The 16,103-nt window shown below is 38.3% G+C and overlaps 1 pseudogene; it reads left to right on the top strand.

Annotated features, from left to right (window-relative positions):
• Window positions 1–2,094, top strand: part of LOC125266316 — an 88,499-nt pseudogene extending 86,405 nt beyond the window's left edge.
• The last annotated feature ends 14,009 nt before the right edge of the window (window positions 2,095–16,103 follow it).

Here is a 16,103-nt window from a genome sequence, read left to right as displayed (position 1 = left end):
CAGGCCAAAGAGTTCAATCTTTGTTTCGTCAAACCAGAGAATTTTGTTTCTCATGGTCTGAGAGTCCTCATATGCCTTTTATTGAGGAGTGGCTTTCATTTGGCCACTTTATCCATACGGGCCTGATTGGTGGAGTGCTGCAGAGACAGTTGTTCTTCTGGAAGGTTCTCCTACCTCCACAGAGAAACGCTGGAGCTCTGTCAGAGTGACCATCGGGTTCTTGGTCACCTCCCTGATTAAGGCCCCTCTCCCCCGATCACTCAGTGTGGCTGGGCGGTCCTCTCTAGGAAGAATCCTGGTGATTTCAAACTTTCCGGATGATGGAGGCCTCTGTGCTCATTGGGACCAATGCTGCAGAAATTTTTCTGTACCCTTCCCCAGATCTGTGCCTCGATACAATCCTGTCTCTTAGGTCTACAGACAATTCCTTGGACTTCATGGCTGTGGGACCTTATATAGACAGGTGTGTGCCTTTTTTGTGTGCATGTCCAATCAACTGAATTTACCACAGCTGGACTCCAGTCAAGTTGTAGAAACATTTCAAGGATGATCAGTGGAAAGGGGATGCACCTGAGCTCAATTTTAAGTGTCACAGCAAAGGCTGTGAATATTTACGTACATGTGATTTTTTTATTTTTAATAAATTTGCAGTAATAAAGTTTTCAAACCAAACGTCTTTTACGTTGTCATTATGGCGTATTGTTTGTAGAATTTTGAGGAAATTGATGAATTTAATCCCTTTTAGAATAAGGCTGTAATATTAGAAAACGTGGAAAAAGTTAAGTGCTACAAATACTTTCTGGATGCACTGTAGTATAAAATGAACTCGGATCGGATCGGATGGGATGCAAGAAAGTTGTTTTATACTCAGATGGAATGGTGTGACATTTGTTGATTGGCTTTATTCACAGACGATGGAATCCCGGGCAGCCAGATGACTGGAAAGTGGGAGAGGTATCAGAGGACTGTGGAGTGATTACACGTACTGGAAAACTAAATGACGGCCACTGTTACACAAAATTCAGATTCATTTGCAGAGTGCAGTTCTTAAACTGAAAATAGCTGTGGTGTAATGCCATTTAAATAACAAATGAAAAGGATCCAGTCACTAACGTGAAAACATTTAACACTATATATATAATACTGATTTGTAGGGATGTGACGAGATCTTGTGCTCACAAGATCGTGACAAGTTTTCTTGTCGAGTTGAAAAGCTGTCTCTCGATATTGCCATGATGGTGTGTGAAATTAGGATAGAATATGCCACTGCTATGTTTACATTACACCTCCACTGTCGTTTTGCTTTTTATAGAAATAAAAACAATTTAATTTAGTCAGATAACAGTCATTTCAATCCCATCCAACACAAGCTGCAGAGTTGTACATAGTGCAACAAGAATCAGAGTTCACTGATCATGTGACGGATTATGCTAATCACAGAGTATGCGCGATAGCGAAAGTAAAAGTACTTAGTACTTTATGGTTGCACTTATTGTTTGCACTTAAGACTAAGAGAAAACATTCATTTTTATTTACACTGTTTTTATTTCTATAATGAATTTGTGAAATTCAGTTGGGAGGTCAAAAGTTGTAGACACTCATAAATCATGAACAGTTTTAAGGTCTGAAGAGACTCATGTGAAATCATACAGTTGAAGTCAGTCAGTTGACTTTGTGGCAAAACCTTTTACAGTGCTTGTATATTGTTGTCTTTTACTGCATAAGACAATTCATACTCAGAAAGTAGAAATTAAATGATTCATTACAAGATGATTAGTTGAAACATTTCAAATGCAGCTACAAACAATTTTTCTAGTCAAGTATATCATCATTGAGGATTTCTTAAAAATTGACTAGTTCTCATGAACTAAATCTTGCGTCTCATCTCGTGAGCAAACTGTCTCGTCACACCCCAACTGATTTCACAATAAATAGTGTTTAATTTTCTTAATCATCGCTTAAGATAAATCAGGATTTTTACTTTTTCTATAAAATGTGATTTGTTACATTAGAAGAGCATCAGATATTAGTTATGCTTACATATTTACTTCAAAATGTTTCTGCTGTTTCTTCATGCTTGACCTTTATTAAGTAATGCTTAATAAAGGTCAAGCATAAAGAAACAGCAGAAAAATTTTGAAGTAAAAATGGAAGCATAACAGCTGATCATTAATAATAAAATCAGTAATCAGTAACAGACTGGATGATTGCTTATTAAATGTATTACTTTGCTTCTGTTGCAATAAATTAATAAACTGTTCTCTAAAAGAAAAGATTTTATCCTATTTTTGCTGAGTGGTTTGCTTTTGTAGCTCTGTATAGCTTTTTGAATCTATATTTACTATCTGTGACAAGCAGGGTGAGGCAGGAACTGGCAAACGTTAAACACACTTTAATGATTCCAAAATAAACAACAAAGCAAAAGTAAAATGTCCCTGACGGACAACTGCCGCACACACAAACATTATAAAACATAAGTCCTGGCCTCTTCCTCTCTCGTCCTTCACTGTCATCGCTCCCCCTTTTATGCTTCCAGAGCTCCTCCGTGAGAGATACGAGACCGGTGCAGCACGCAGCTGACGCTCATTATCACTCATGCCAGTGGCATCACACCATTCCCCACGGCTCTAGCCCCGCCCTGCTTGTCGCTCTATCATTTAGGGCTGGACAATTAATCAAAAATCGAAACCAAAATTCAGAACCTATAACCAAAGCAATTTTCCCATGTCGGTTATGTCGAATTTTTTAATCCTGTTAATACTTCTACTTAAAAACACACTACCGCGTGTGTAGCCACGTGACTCTGCCCCGTCCAGTCAGCTGCATGGAATCAACACAGAGGCAAATGCAGAGTCAACACACAGAGATGGCGCATGAGCGGTGAGCTTTGCATCTTCTGTAAAAAAGGCCCCAAAGTTATGTTAGTGTTGCTATTATTTAGTACAGTTGACCATAACGTGCTTTATGTTTCACCTTTACTCCAGTTTATTCAGTGCTTGTAATAGAGTAGCAAAGGCGCGCGCTGGTTTGTATATTATATCTGACGTCGCACAGTAGTATGCAGTACGATAGAGATGGTCAGTCGGTTGTCACGCAGTTAGTATTCAGTATGATAGAGATCATCGGTCGGTAAAATTATAATTGTGAGTGACACTTTCCTCAGCGTGTGAGTGAATGAGAAAAGTAAGTAAATCTGCTGCATTACTCGTGATATTGTATTTCTTTGACAGCTGTTATTTCTGATATTCGATATGGATGAGAGTTAGGAGTTTAAGGGTCGTTACACGACCGTTGTGTTAATTATATCCACGTTCGTACATTACTTTCTAGCTTCGGTCCACCTGACTCAGCACGTCGGGTTAAATGGGTCACATCGTGTTCAGACATGTTTATACTTTATTCAATACTTGTTGTTATGAATGTTAAGTACTCTGTGGCTGAAAATGAAGTGGTGTTAAATATCATTATCTGGACCGCTATTGAAACTGTCGTGGAAATTCTCAATACAATCTGACTTCACCACTGACAATTTAAACAACTCCTAGTTGTTAATAAAATTCTACAGTATCTCAAGGTAATTCCCTGAATTCCTGAGTACCTACAATACAATCCAATACTTCCCTGAAGTATGGTGACGGCGTCCCGTCAAGAAGATACTATCACTACCTCAATCACACTTGGCTGTTACATTTGTTGTCTTTTGAGTGTAGAATCTTTAGTCCTTCTATTCCTCACTACCTCAATCACACTTGGTTGTTACATTTGTTGTCTTTTGAGCGTAGGATCTTCTATCTCTTAGCTGCGCAGCATATACCTGACACGACTTCCAAGTTGCTCTTTGTAGAAATGAAGTTTTATTTACGGCCGGGAGGTCACTTGTCACAACAACAGAGTGACTCTCAATGAATAGAAAGATACATGCACATTTAAGTCTTACAGTTGAGTAAAAATCAATGTCTTCATCACTGTGATTTGTTCTGGTGATTGGTTTGTAATGATTTAAGCTAATCATGTGACTGGTCTTTGACCTAAGCATCCTTAGTCTGCATTTTCTGTACATTTCATGTTGACATAAAATATTTCCATCACATTCCCCCCTCTGATCGTTTTTACACGATCACATTCTCAAATCCGGTTGCATTATCTCATAAAATGACCTGCTTTTTACCTTTATCTTCCCATACAGTTTCTTTCTAAAATCCTCTGATCTTCAGCTCTCTCTGTTCTCCAAGTATGAAAAACATTTTCCTCCAACTTAATAATTTGTACATACAGTCCTTCCCGCTCTCTTCTAATACTTCTTGAATTAACTTTTTTCATTAATGCATGAATACATTTAACAGTACTGGAATTGTTATTGTACAAAATCAGAACCATTTGCTGGCCCAAAGTTGATCCCAGACTCCATGCTTGTCTGGCTGGCCCCACAGATGTCTCAACATTTTCATTTCAGAGATGTTGCGAGATCTTTTCAGCAGGTGTAGTTCCTCAGCTCTGTTTGCGTGTTGTCAGGTTAGTGAGGTTTGCAGTCCGACACGTGAATCCAGGTATCATCCTTGGCAACCTTGATGGCAGTGTTGATTGTCAGGATTATTTCATATGGCCCCAACCACCTCTGACAGTGCCATTCCTTCCTCCGGAAGTCTCTAAACCAGATCCACTGTCCTGGACTCCTGGCTCGTAGGAATTTTGCGGTTCATCACCTGAAACTGGCAAAGCAGCTTTCACCTGCGAGTAGATAGACTTGATAGCTTTAGTTAAAGACATCATACTTTCTCAATTGTTCATCAATCGCCGCAAGTTCCTTACTGGGAGGAGGCTTGAATTCCACTCGCATAGGCCAACCTGTAAGAATTTCATGTGGGCTGAGTATGTCCTGGTCCCTTTTCAGGCTCTCATGGCCATCAAGACTATTGGAAAGGCTTGAACCCATGTCATACATGTTTCTGCTATAATTTTACACAATTTAGGTTTTTACAGTCTGATTTGTCCTTTCCAGTGTGCCACCATTTTGGAGTTTGTCAAATTTATTCTCAATTCATTTGCCAATTCTGTGATCTCAATATCACTGATCAATCTTTCTGGTACTCCCCACCTTGGGATAACTTCTCTTATTTAGAGCTTTTGCTACAGTCGTAGCATCAGCTTTTCTACTTGGAAAACACTCAACCCACTTTGAAAACATATCAACAATGTCAACTCAAAGAAATCCATCGTGATGTGCTAAAAAGGAAGTTTAGGTGTGGGGTGGGCGGAGTAAGTTTGTGGCTTACTTCGTCTTCCCACGTTATTCGCTGCGCAGATATAAAGTTCTGACAGAATTTTTCTGGCGCAACTGTAAATCCTGGAAGTTCCAATTAGAATATTCATTGCCAATTTTAAGGTGTGGTCTGTCCCGTGAGACCACTTTGCAAAATTTAGATACAATTGTTTTGGTAGGAAAGTTTTTTTTTTTTTTTTTTTTTTTTTTTTCCATCTTTCCCCATCTTTGCATTTTGCACCCCCTCTGACCAACGTTTTCTCTCCTTGTTGCCTTTTTTTGAATTTCGATCAATGTTAGTGGGAACTGAAATTTTTTTAAAACTGAGTCATTTGTGACTGCATCAGCAGAGTGTGCATTGCATGTGGAATAAACACAGTTAAAGGGTGGAATGCCACCATATCCGAGCATGCTAAAACAACTTCAGTAGCGGCGGCTACCAAACGAAGGCACTGTGGTATTCCACGTACGACAGTGTCTAATCGTTTGAGGTAATATGCAATCGGTCGGCGGCGATCACAGTGGGGATGTGTTAAAATGATAGACATGAACCCCATTGTTTTTGGAAACAGAGCTCAATTTTTTTTTTTTTTTTTTTTTTGAATAGTCAGACATGGTGCATTTGAGAGAGCCAATTTCAATTTTTCAAATGCAACCTGTCATTCCTCTGTCCACACCAATTTATCAGCTAGAACTTTCTGCTCATGAGCTGCTGTTAGTAAAGGATTTGAAATTTCTGCTTTATCTTGGATCCATGGCCTACAATATCCCATAACTCCCAGAAATTATAAAATTTGTTATTTTGTGACGGGTTCCGGAATTTTCTGAACTGTCTCAATTCGTTCAAATCCTAGCGCGCAACCTTTTGCTAAAATGAGGTGACCAAGGTAACTAACTTCCTGCTGTAATAACTGTATTTTTGATTTTGACACTTTATGTCCATTCTCTGCTAAAACTCCAGTAATGCGCGCATATCGATCTCACAGGTGTTTCTGTTGGGAGAACACAGCATCAAATCATCTATATTCTGAATTAGGGTACTTCCCTTCGGGGGAAAGAATCTTTCCAGATTTCTAGAAAGTTCCCCAGAAAACACACTTGGTGATTCTTTTGAAATCAAATTTGGGTTTGTTCTCCTTGCTACACAGCCTGTGAACCTCGATTGCCTGCATTATGGATCTGCTTTTACCCCTTTTTGGTTGATGTAGTGTTTCCTACAACTATCCCAAGTCCAGTTCCCAATTTTTAACTGGGTAGTGAGCCAAACTATCATATTTGCCCATGAACCTTCTTTCTTTTCCACAGAGATGTGGGGCTGGACTGGTGTCTGATAGAAAAAGAGCAGATTGAGCAGGTGTTAGTATAATAGGGAATGCAGAGTATTGCTGGGATACCAATAAAAAGCAAGATAATTTTTTTCCTTGGTGGTCTATTAAAGCATTCCTCCTCATATACATTGTTCCTATCTTGGCCTATAATCCTTGAGGTACAATGTAGATGAGGTGGTTTTTGCTAAATCTGGCAACATTTGTTGATAAGCAGAGTATGGATTAAAGGAAGGCGTTAAAGCCCAATTATAATACCAGTTTGGTGTAATTTTCATAAAAGCACCCCTGGAATTGAACACTTCCATAGCATCGTTTGAAGTGAAAATGATCAACTCCAATTTGGACAATAAATCTCTAGCCAATTAATTTACATGGCATGTAGCAGAAACCAGGAAAGAATGGGTCACCTGTTTCAGCTTGTTTGTTACCCTCAAAGTCAACTTATCAACCAATGGTATGCCAGATAATATGGCCCCATATTTGAGTTTTGCCAGAAAGCTAAATTTGGAATTTTTAGAGCGGTCTCTGGAGTGATCATAGAAAATGTGGCACCTATGTCCACCAAAAAAAAAAAAAGGTAATGAATGTCCTTCAACTTGAATAGTCATTATTGGATTTGGTCTTGGATTGTCAGTTTTTTGCAATAGTTGTTTTGGTTGAGTGTCTCCCACCTTGTCCTCTTCATGGTCTCTCACATTTGATGATGGAAACCAAAGGGAGGGAGAAGATGGTTCATGTTTGAGATGTTGTTTCCTCTCTCTTTGGCAATCCTTGGCCCAATGTCCTCTTTCATCACAGACTCAGCAGCAGCAGTTTTCCACTGATATGATGGACCTTGGCAGTTTCTTGGAGATGGCATATTCTGGTGGTCTTCTTGACTCCCTTCAGCTGCTTTGTGATTGCACCACAGTCAAGACGTGTGGGGTATGCCAGCCTCATTCAGTCATCCTGTTCCAAGCAGTCTGCTTCCCAGGAGTGTCAGTTACCTCTGCACCTGCATTCATTCTTACAGTGCTTGCATGAGTTAAAAGCATCTTCACCAGTTCCACATACCTCAGTCCATTTCAAAGCCAACTTGTTGCTGAAGATAGCTGCCCAGTCTCGGCCTGTGGGTCTGTATGTGGCATCAATGTTCTCCTCTGCTCTGATAAACTGCTCCACACCCTTTTCTAGGTCCAGACGTGCAGCAGCCACATTTGAAAGTTCCTCTAAGTTCCAAGAGTTCTAAGTTCGTTCCACCCATTTAGGCTCTCCTTCTCCAGGAAAAGACAAGGCCTTCTCCATGCTTCTCGACTCCCCAGTCTGGCCTTGGATCTTGTTGTTATGTTTCTCATCACTTTTTTTTTTTTTTTTTTTTTGAAAGGAAGTGATGAAGCAAAAGTTCCTTTGAATATTCTCTCTTGCAATTTGATTTTTTTTTTTTTTTTTTTTTTTTTTTTTACCTCCTCCTGTAGCAATGCCAGTGGCTCATCAGTCTCTGTGTCACTGTCATCAGGTTTAATCTTTTCCTTTTCATTGATTGGGGCAGAAGGGACCTTTGCTTCCTCAGTTGCAGCTGCCTGGACACTTTGATCAGTCAAGAGTCTGTAGAGAGGGGGACAATGGCTTACGCATTCCACATCCATATCTTCCTTTTCCGGATTCTGCTTTGTGGTTTGCACTGCGTTAAGAGCTGCAGGTTCTGTGGGACATTTTCTTTGCAGTTTCTGTTGCTCTGCCCACTGCTCTGCTTCTCTCTCCCACTTGTTGAACAGCATCCAGTCTACCCGCTTCTGCTGCTTCGAAGGCAACTGCTTTCTGGCTTCTTCTAGAATTGAAACACTCAGAGTACCGCATCAGTCAAAATACCCTTTTGTCAATTTTGGCCACTATTGTATCTGTTCAATTTGTCCATTACTCAAATTCCATTTTTTTTTTTTTTTTTTTTTAGGGTCCCTTCAATTCAAGGACCACATCTGGTTTACCACAGCAATTCCCCATTCTATTTAAGCAATTCTTCTTTGCAGAAAGGAAAAATAGAGAAAGATCCCTTTTTTTTTTTAAAGTGTGAAAGCAAGTAAATTCTTTTTTGCAAAAATGTAGAAAAACAGTAGTGATAGTGTTATTATTATTTTTTTCAGTGCCTCAATGTATTTCTACAATTCTCCTGATTCCTGTTTGAGTAGGAATAGAGTTTCTATACAAAAGTGTAATATTACAAAAAAAATAGTCAAAATTTCCTTTTCTTTTCTTTTCTTTTTTTCTTTTCTTTTTTTTTATCTTGGTCACCCAATTTCAGACATTCAATGCAGTATCATACTCGGTGATACATCAATATATAAAACAATATCAAACTACAATTTTTTATTATATTTTCTTAGGATATGGGATATTTCTTAATCTATTTCATTCATATAATTCTATACCTGAGATCTCAGTTCTGATATTTCAGAATTGTTGTTATTATTATTATTATTTTTATTATAATTATTATTTCATTCAAACAAAGAGCAAGTTGTAGTCTGTCTTACCTTACAAGTTCTTCGAGGCCGTGAAAGGATTTGTCCCCCTCCTCCGACGGGTTTTGGTCAGTTTGAAATATGAGGAAAATGTCTCCTCTTGTGATTTAAATCAGTGATAAAAGAGGAAGAAAAAAAGCTTCCCTTTCCCGTCGGTGAAGGGAGAAGATCCTCAGGCCTCCTGGCTAGGCTCGCCAAAACTGTCGTGGAAATTCTCAATACAATCTGACTTCACCACTGACAATTTAAACAACTCCTAGTTGTTAATAAAATTCTACAGTATCTCAAGGTAATTCCCTGAATTCCTGAGTACCTACAATACAATCCAATACTTCCCTGAAGTATGGTGACGGCGTCCCGTCAAGAAGATACTATCACTACCTCAATCACACTTGGCTGTTACATTTGTTGTCTTTTGAGTGTAGAATCTTTAGTCCTTCTATTCCTCACTACCTCAATCACACTTGGTTGTTACATTTGTTGTCTTTTGAGCGTAGGATCTTCTATCTCTTAGCTGCGCAGCATATACCTGACACGACTTCCAAGTTGCTCTTTGTAGAAATGAAGTTTTATTTACGGCCGGGAGGTCACTTGTCACAACAACAGAGTGACTCTCAATGAATAGAAAGATACATGCACATTTAAGTCTTACAGTTGAGTAAAAATCAATGTCTTCATCACTGTGATTTGTTCTGGTGATTGGTTTGTAATGATTTAAGCTAATCATGTGACTGGTCTTTGACCTAAGCATCCTTAGTCTGCATTTTCTGTACATTTCATGTTGACATAAAATATTTCCATCACAATGCTTTAAAGTATATCATAGATGCCAGTAAGTTCTATCTACGTTATTGATAACTTAATGCATGGTAGAAAATCTGAGAAGTGTTTGAATTCTTTCTCTCTGCTTACATTTTAGGGTTTAAGAGATATAGTCATATTCTGACTACTGTTTATTTATGTTTGTAATGTGTATTAGTGCTTAAGGAGGAATGAGTGTATGCATATGTTTCCTTTATTCATTTGTATTTGTTCTCTCTTTATAGAAACCACACTCGAAATTACACTCACCTTTAAACTCACTCCTACAAGTAAGAGGAGGAATAAACAGAATAATAAGAATTATCTCTCCGCTCTTCATTTCATACTCTGGAATATTTGGCCTTAAGTGGTGTTCTGGCCGACACACCTGAGTGAACCTGGTGATAAACCCAGAATTAGCACCTAGACTGAGCGTCTACCCATTATCTTCACTTCATCTTCACTAAACTTTGTCAGTTGTATGTGTTTTACGGTTTGCCAGTTTGGACATTCAAGCGATTAGACGATCAGATGTGTATTATTATATCGAGCTACAATGCTCGCGCAGCTGCATTGTGGCACCAACACTCATACAAAAAGTAGCTGTACAAAACGTGATGACCGCGCACAGAGAGGAACACAGAAACACGTTGTCAGCGCTGTCCTGTAATTTATCACTAAAGTAGCTTAGAAACTCAAAAGTTATTATAGCATATATTTTTCTACTTTTGAAGTAACTATTTACAACCCACAGCTTACAACCCAACGAGCAGGAATCTGTAAGAAATGTTAGGAACCATAGATAAAATAACTGCTGAAAGTGAGTTGTTATGTCAGATCACTCTTTCAACAGGAAAATTATCACACCTTTAATAGTCAAGTGCTTACAAGCCTTGTAAATGAACTTTGAGGGCAAAAAAAAATAAAATAAAATTAACAAAAAAAAAATCTGCATTAATCGTATTCAAGGTAAAATGTTCAGTTAATCGAGGTTTTGATTTTAGGTCATAATCGTCCAGCCCTACTATCATTCCTAGTTGTTTGCATTACTAAATATAACTGACTCATCACCATATATCTGGTTAGTCATGTGACGGTATCAAATTGATATGTTGCGATTAATTGCTGAAGCTTTTATCACGGTATATGGTATTATCACGATACTGAAATAAGTTGCAAAAAAAGTGTTGTCCCAGTATAAGAGGTTTAAGAACTCTTTTTGTAATAACAAAAAGAACTCATCGGGCCCTATAATACACCCGGCGCAATGCGACGCAAGGCGCAGCGCAAGTGTGTTTGCGTCCGGCGCCATTCGCGTTTTCCCGTTCAGCGCCACGTCCTTAAATTAGTAAATGCATTTGCGCCAGTTAGTGCGCCCATGGGCGTGCTGGTCTAAAAAAGAGGTGTGTTCAGGCGCATTGTCGGCGCATTGCTATTTTAAGGAGCTGAAAATAGACTGCGCCATAGACCAACTCAAACCTGGTCTAAAGTCTAGAGTCAATGGCGCAATATTTTTTTGTTAGAGCGCGTTGGTAGAAACTGCGCCTCTGGGCGCGTCCACAGTGCGCGTTTACTTTGCTTATTACACACAGGGATGCACATCACATAAACATGCCAAATATTAAAAACAAAAGGATTACAGTGTAAAAGAATATTATTGTGTAGGCTACATAAATATAAAAATGTAATGATGAATAGTCGTTGCGTGTATTAGAATTAGGCTACCTATTTTCAATTCAGCTTATTACTACTTATAATGATGAACGAAATTGGCTAATTAATTGAACAATCGTGCCAATACACACACATATATATTAACTGACTTTAACTTCGCGCACAAGCAGATCGGTTTCTTCGCTTGAAAAGCGTTCAGCTTTTCCGCCATGTAAATAGCAATCCGCCATGGCGCGAGCGCATCTTGCTCTTAAAGGGAATGGGAGATGACACTCTGATTGGTTCATTGAACGTTACGCCCATTACTCATTAAGAGAATAGGGACAACCCATTTCAAAAATGCGCCCCGGCGCACGGACCGGTTTTCCGTCGTTAAAATAGCAAAAGTGGATTTGGACACGCCCTGAGTGCACCTGCGCCGTGCGCTTTACACTTTGCGTTTAGATCGTTAAAATAGGGCCCTGAATGTTTAAATACAATAATACAATACACAAATATATAAAATAAAATTTTCAGACAGATGAAAGTGCAAAAGAATTAGGCTATAAAGAACAACAGGTAACACTTTAATGTTACCGAGTTGGTATTCATCTCTCCTGGGGTGGTGCCGCTCTTCTCTCTAGTAGGGGAGAGTGGGGTAAGTTGTCACACTTTTCACACTGTCTTAACATTTACTGAGAACCATACATCACAATGGTATAAATGTCATACCAAATGAAAGAACGAAGTCTTAGGCACATATATTGTATTCATTACATTTTCATATCTTATCTCATTACGGAGTTGTAGACTGTTGAATAGAGAATGTGCACTTGTGACAATTTGCCCCATCGGCGGGTAAGTTGTCACACTAGATTATCTAAAAGTAAGAACACAGCTACTTAATTGTTATTATTGATTTTAATTTTTAAATTCAAGCCAGAACTGGAAATATAAACAATCATGCCTAGAGAATTTGGAAAATTATTATTTCAATCCAAACAATACACATTTCAGTCAAAACACATTAAGTGGCAAGACCACTTTACTTTGAACTTTAAACTCAAACTTTCTCTGGCTTGCACATAGATCCGTGATAACTGAATGGAATACTACAGATAACTCACTTAACATGTTTAATCTCTGAACATAACTGACTTAACATGTTGAACCTCTTTTTTGAGCATGTTCTATGTGTTTATTTGTACTGGGGAAAGTTGTCACATACTCACTTAATATTTAACTATATTATTGATCTGCTTGCATTGATACCATTGTATGAGAACTGAACTGAGCTGGACAATGACATCACTGTTTTCTCCAGAGCTGCTTTATAGAAAAATGAACTAAGTTAATAACTTTTTTTACAGTGGAAATGAATCAACACTGAACTTACTTAAGCTAGACAATGACATTATTTTCTTCTAGAGCAAACTTTGTTCCATTTTTTTCCTGATATCACTGTAAAGCTGCTTTGAAACTGTTGAAGCTGTATCATAAAAAAGCGATAAATAAAGGTGACTCGACTTGACTTATAAAATGGCACATAATCTTAAGAGCTGAAATGTGACTAACTGGGGTCCAGATCAGGAAGCAGACAGACTGGCTAAACCAACTGTCTGCTAGCTGTCTCACATCACAGAAGTCAGATAAATCCCAACACATAGAGACACTTTCACCTAGATATCATCACATAGAAACTGTGTCTGTTCCCCGAATGAGTAAATACAAAAAAAATCCCAAACCCATTTAAGGGTAAAAATTTTTAACTTTAAAAAAAAAAAAGACTTTTAACAAATAAAAAACAGATATAAAAAGAATGAATAAATGATAAAGCACAGGTTGCTGAATTTTAGAGCCCTTTCTTCAAAAGCACTTATTGTAAATTATATGATCACAGATTATAACCTAGATGTGCTGTGTTTGACAGAAACCTGGCTCAAATTAGATGATTACATTACTTTAAATGAGTCCACCCCCCAAGATTACTGTTATAAGCACAAGCCTCATCTGAAAGGCAAAAAAGGAGGTGTCGCTGTAATTTATAGTAATATCTTCAGTATTACTCAGAAGTCTAGTTTCAAATATAATTATTTTGAAGTGATGGTACTTTATGTAACACTATCTAGTGTAAGTGATAAATTCTGTTTGACATTTGTGCTGGCTACTGTATACAGGCCACCAGGTCACCATACAGTCTTTATCAAAGAATTTGCTGATTTTCTTTCGGAGTTAGTACTGGCTGCATATAAAAGTCCTAATTATTGGACTACTATTTTAATATTAGTTATTACTACTATTTTTACTCCATTCTACTGGAGTTAGACAACACGTGTCAGAACCCACTCATTGTCGTAATCATACTTTAGATCTAATATTGTCACAAGGAATCGATACTGATGCCATTGAAATTCTGCAGCAGAGCGATGACATCTCAGATCATTATCTAGTCTTGTGTATACTACATTTAGCCAAGGCTGCAAAACCAACTCCCTGTTACAAATATGGTAGAACTTAGGGCTGGGCGATATATCGCATGCTATTGTCACGCGCATTTCGTCAGTAAAGCCGGTTCCCTGATTACCACTAAATCGCCATCACCTGCTTTCAAATCGAGCGCCATTTAATAGACAGAGCCGTAGATCACTGACAAGCTACGCAATATCACGTTCATTATCGAAGGCGATTCATCTGCGATAATGAACGCAATATTGCGTAGCTTGTCAGTGAACTACGGCTCTGTATATTAAATGCCGCTCCATTTGAAAGCAGGTGATGGCGATTTTGCAGTAATCAGGGAACCGGCTTTACTGACAAAATGCGCGTGACAATCTCATGCGATATATCGCCCAGCCCTAGTAGAACTATCACTTCTAACACTAAAGACTGCTTTATAAATAATCTTCCTGATCAGTTTAATCTCCTCAGCATACCAGAGAGCTTAGAAGAACTCAGAGTTGCAACAGAAACTACTGACTCTTTTCCAGCACATTATACACAGTTGCTCCTTTCTGCTTAAACAAGATTAAGGAACATAGTCCAACACCCTGGGGCCCTTAAGAGAGCAGCCAGAAAAATGGAGCACAGCGCCACACATGACATGCACGAAAAACAATTAAATTGTGCCTGGGGTGACATTCTCAAACGCCTAACTTAGCTTAAAGCTGCAGTACGCGATTTTTCCTCTTTGTCGCCATCTCTTGTTTGAAACCTGCAATTGCAGTCCTATGCGGAACAGTTATCTGTACGTGCGTTGTGCCTCGGCACAGCTCGTCAGCGCGGATGAATTTAATGCTTGCTGTCAGTCACCACACCGGTGTGGATACTGCACTTCAGAATCACAGATTCTACGTCTTGAAAGTATGACCGATATAAGAATTTTCACTGGAAAATATCATCTGAACAAGTAACATTTCTGCCACTTTTGTTCTGATCAACTGAGGAAAAAAGCATTAGGCCTACAATAAATCGCGCTGCTAATGATGATTAAATCTAACGATCGCTTAGCTCGGATCATGTCAAACCGTGCAAATTATTATTACTGTTATACTTTGTTCTCAAATTGTTAATGTTAACAACATCAGCATTGACTGACTGTGTATTTAGTGTATATTAGCGTTACCTATAGATTTCAATTTCTGTATCCACTCCACAGTCCAAAGTCTTTTGCTTTTTGACTACGAGTGAATCTCCAATTGTCACTGATGATTGTCATTTGGATCTTTCTAGATTACAATCCGCCATCAAAATGATAAGTTTAATTATTTCAGCTGCTGTGAGAAAAGGCTATAAATGATCCGCTACCAGCTGCATCCTCACGTGATAAAACCGACTAGCCTGGACTCCTTCATTTCTGTTTACAGACGTGACGTAATGAGGCACAGACAAACTGCTGCATGCTCAAATTTCCCGCGGAAATCCACCATGTCGCTCTTATTATAAAACATTATTACAAGCTTACCGTTGTGAATCGAGCTAAGATAATGAGATAGTTTTGAACACTGGCTGGTTATGTACTTGCTCAAAAATTGATTTTGGATCATTTTTAACCAAAAAAAGTTACGGACTGCAGCTTTAATGTTCTAAAACAACAACCAGTCAAAACAAATTTCTCATGTCAAAAACACTCAGCATTTGGTAGGCTATCCCAGTGTATAAAATGTTTTAGTTAAATGATCATTTTAATGTTTGTTAAAGAAACAGTCATAAATGAAATTTCACACAACATTATTAATTTAATATATGCAAGCATCCCTATGCAAGAATTTTTCATGTTCTACTGGTAACGTGTCTGAAGACTTTTTCCCCTTTTCTCAGTAAAAAGAGCCTAATAAGTTCAATCAGATCAACCTGTTGCCACAAAAAAATAAAAGTGAGGTGCATGATTAAAGGATTAATTCACTTTCAAATGAAAATTAGCCCAAGCTTTATTCACCCTCAAGCCATCCTGTATATATGATTTTTTTCTTTTTGATAAACACTCTCTGAGATATTTTGATAAATATCCTGATGCATCCGAGCTTTATAATGGCAGTGAACGGGACCCACAAGTATGAACTGCTG

This window comes from Megalobrama amblycephala, linkage group LG4 (assembly GCF_018812025.1).
Source record: "Megalobrama amblycephala isolate DHTTF-2021 linkage group LG4, ASM1881202v1, whole genome shotgun sequence".
NCBI classification, from domain to species: Eukaryota; Metazoa; Chordata; class Actinopteri; order Cypriniformes; family Xenocyprididae; genus Megalobrama; species Megalobrama amblycephala.
Note: the sequence above shows the minus strand (reverse complement) of the source record. Positions and strands in the feature narration are given on the sequence as shown.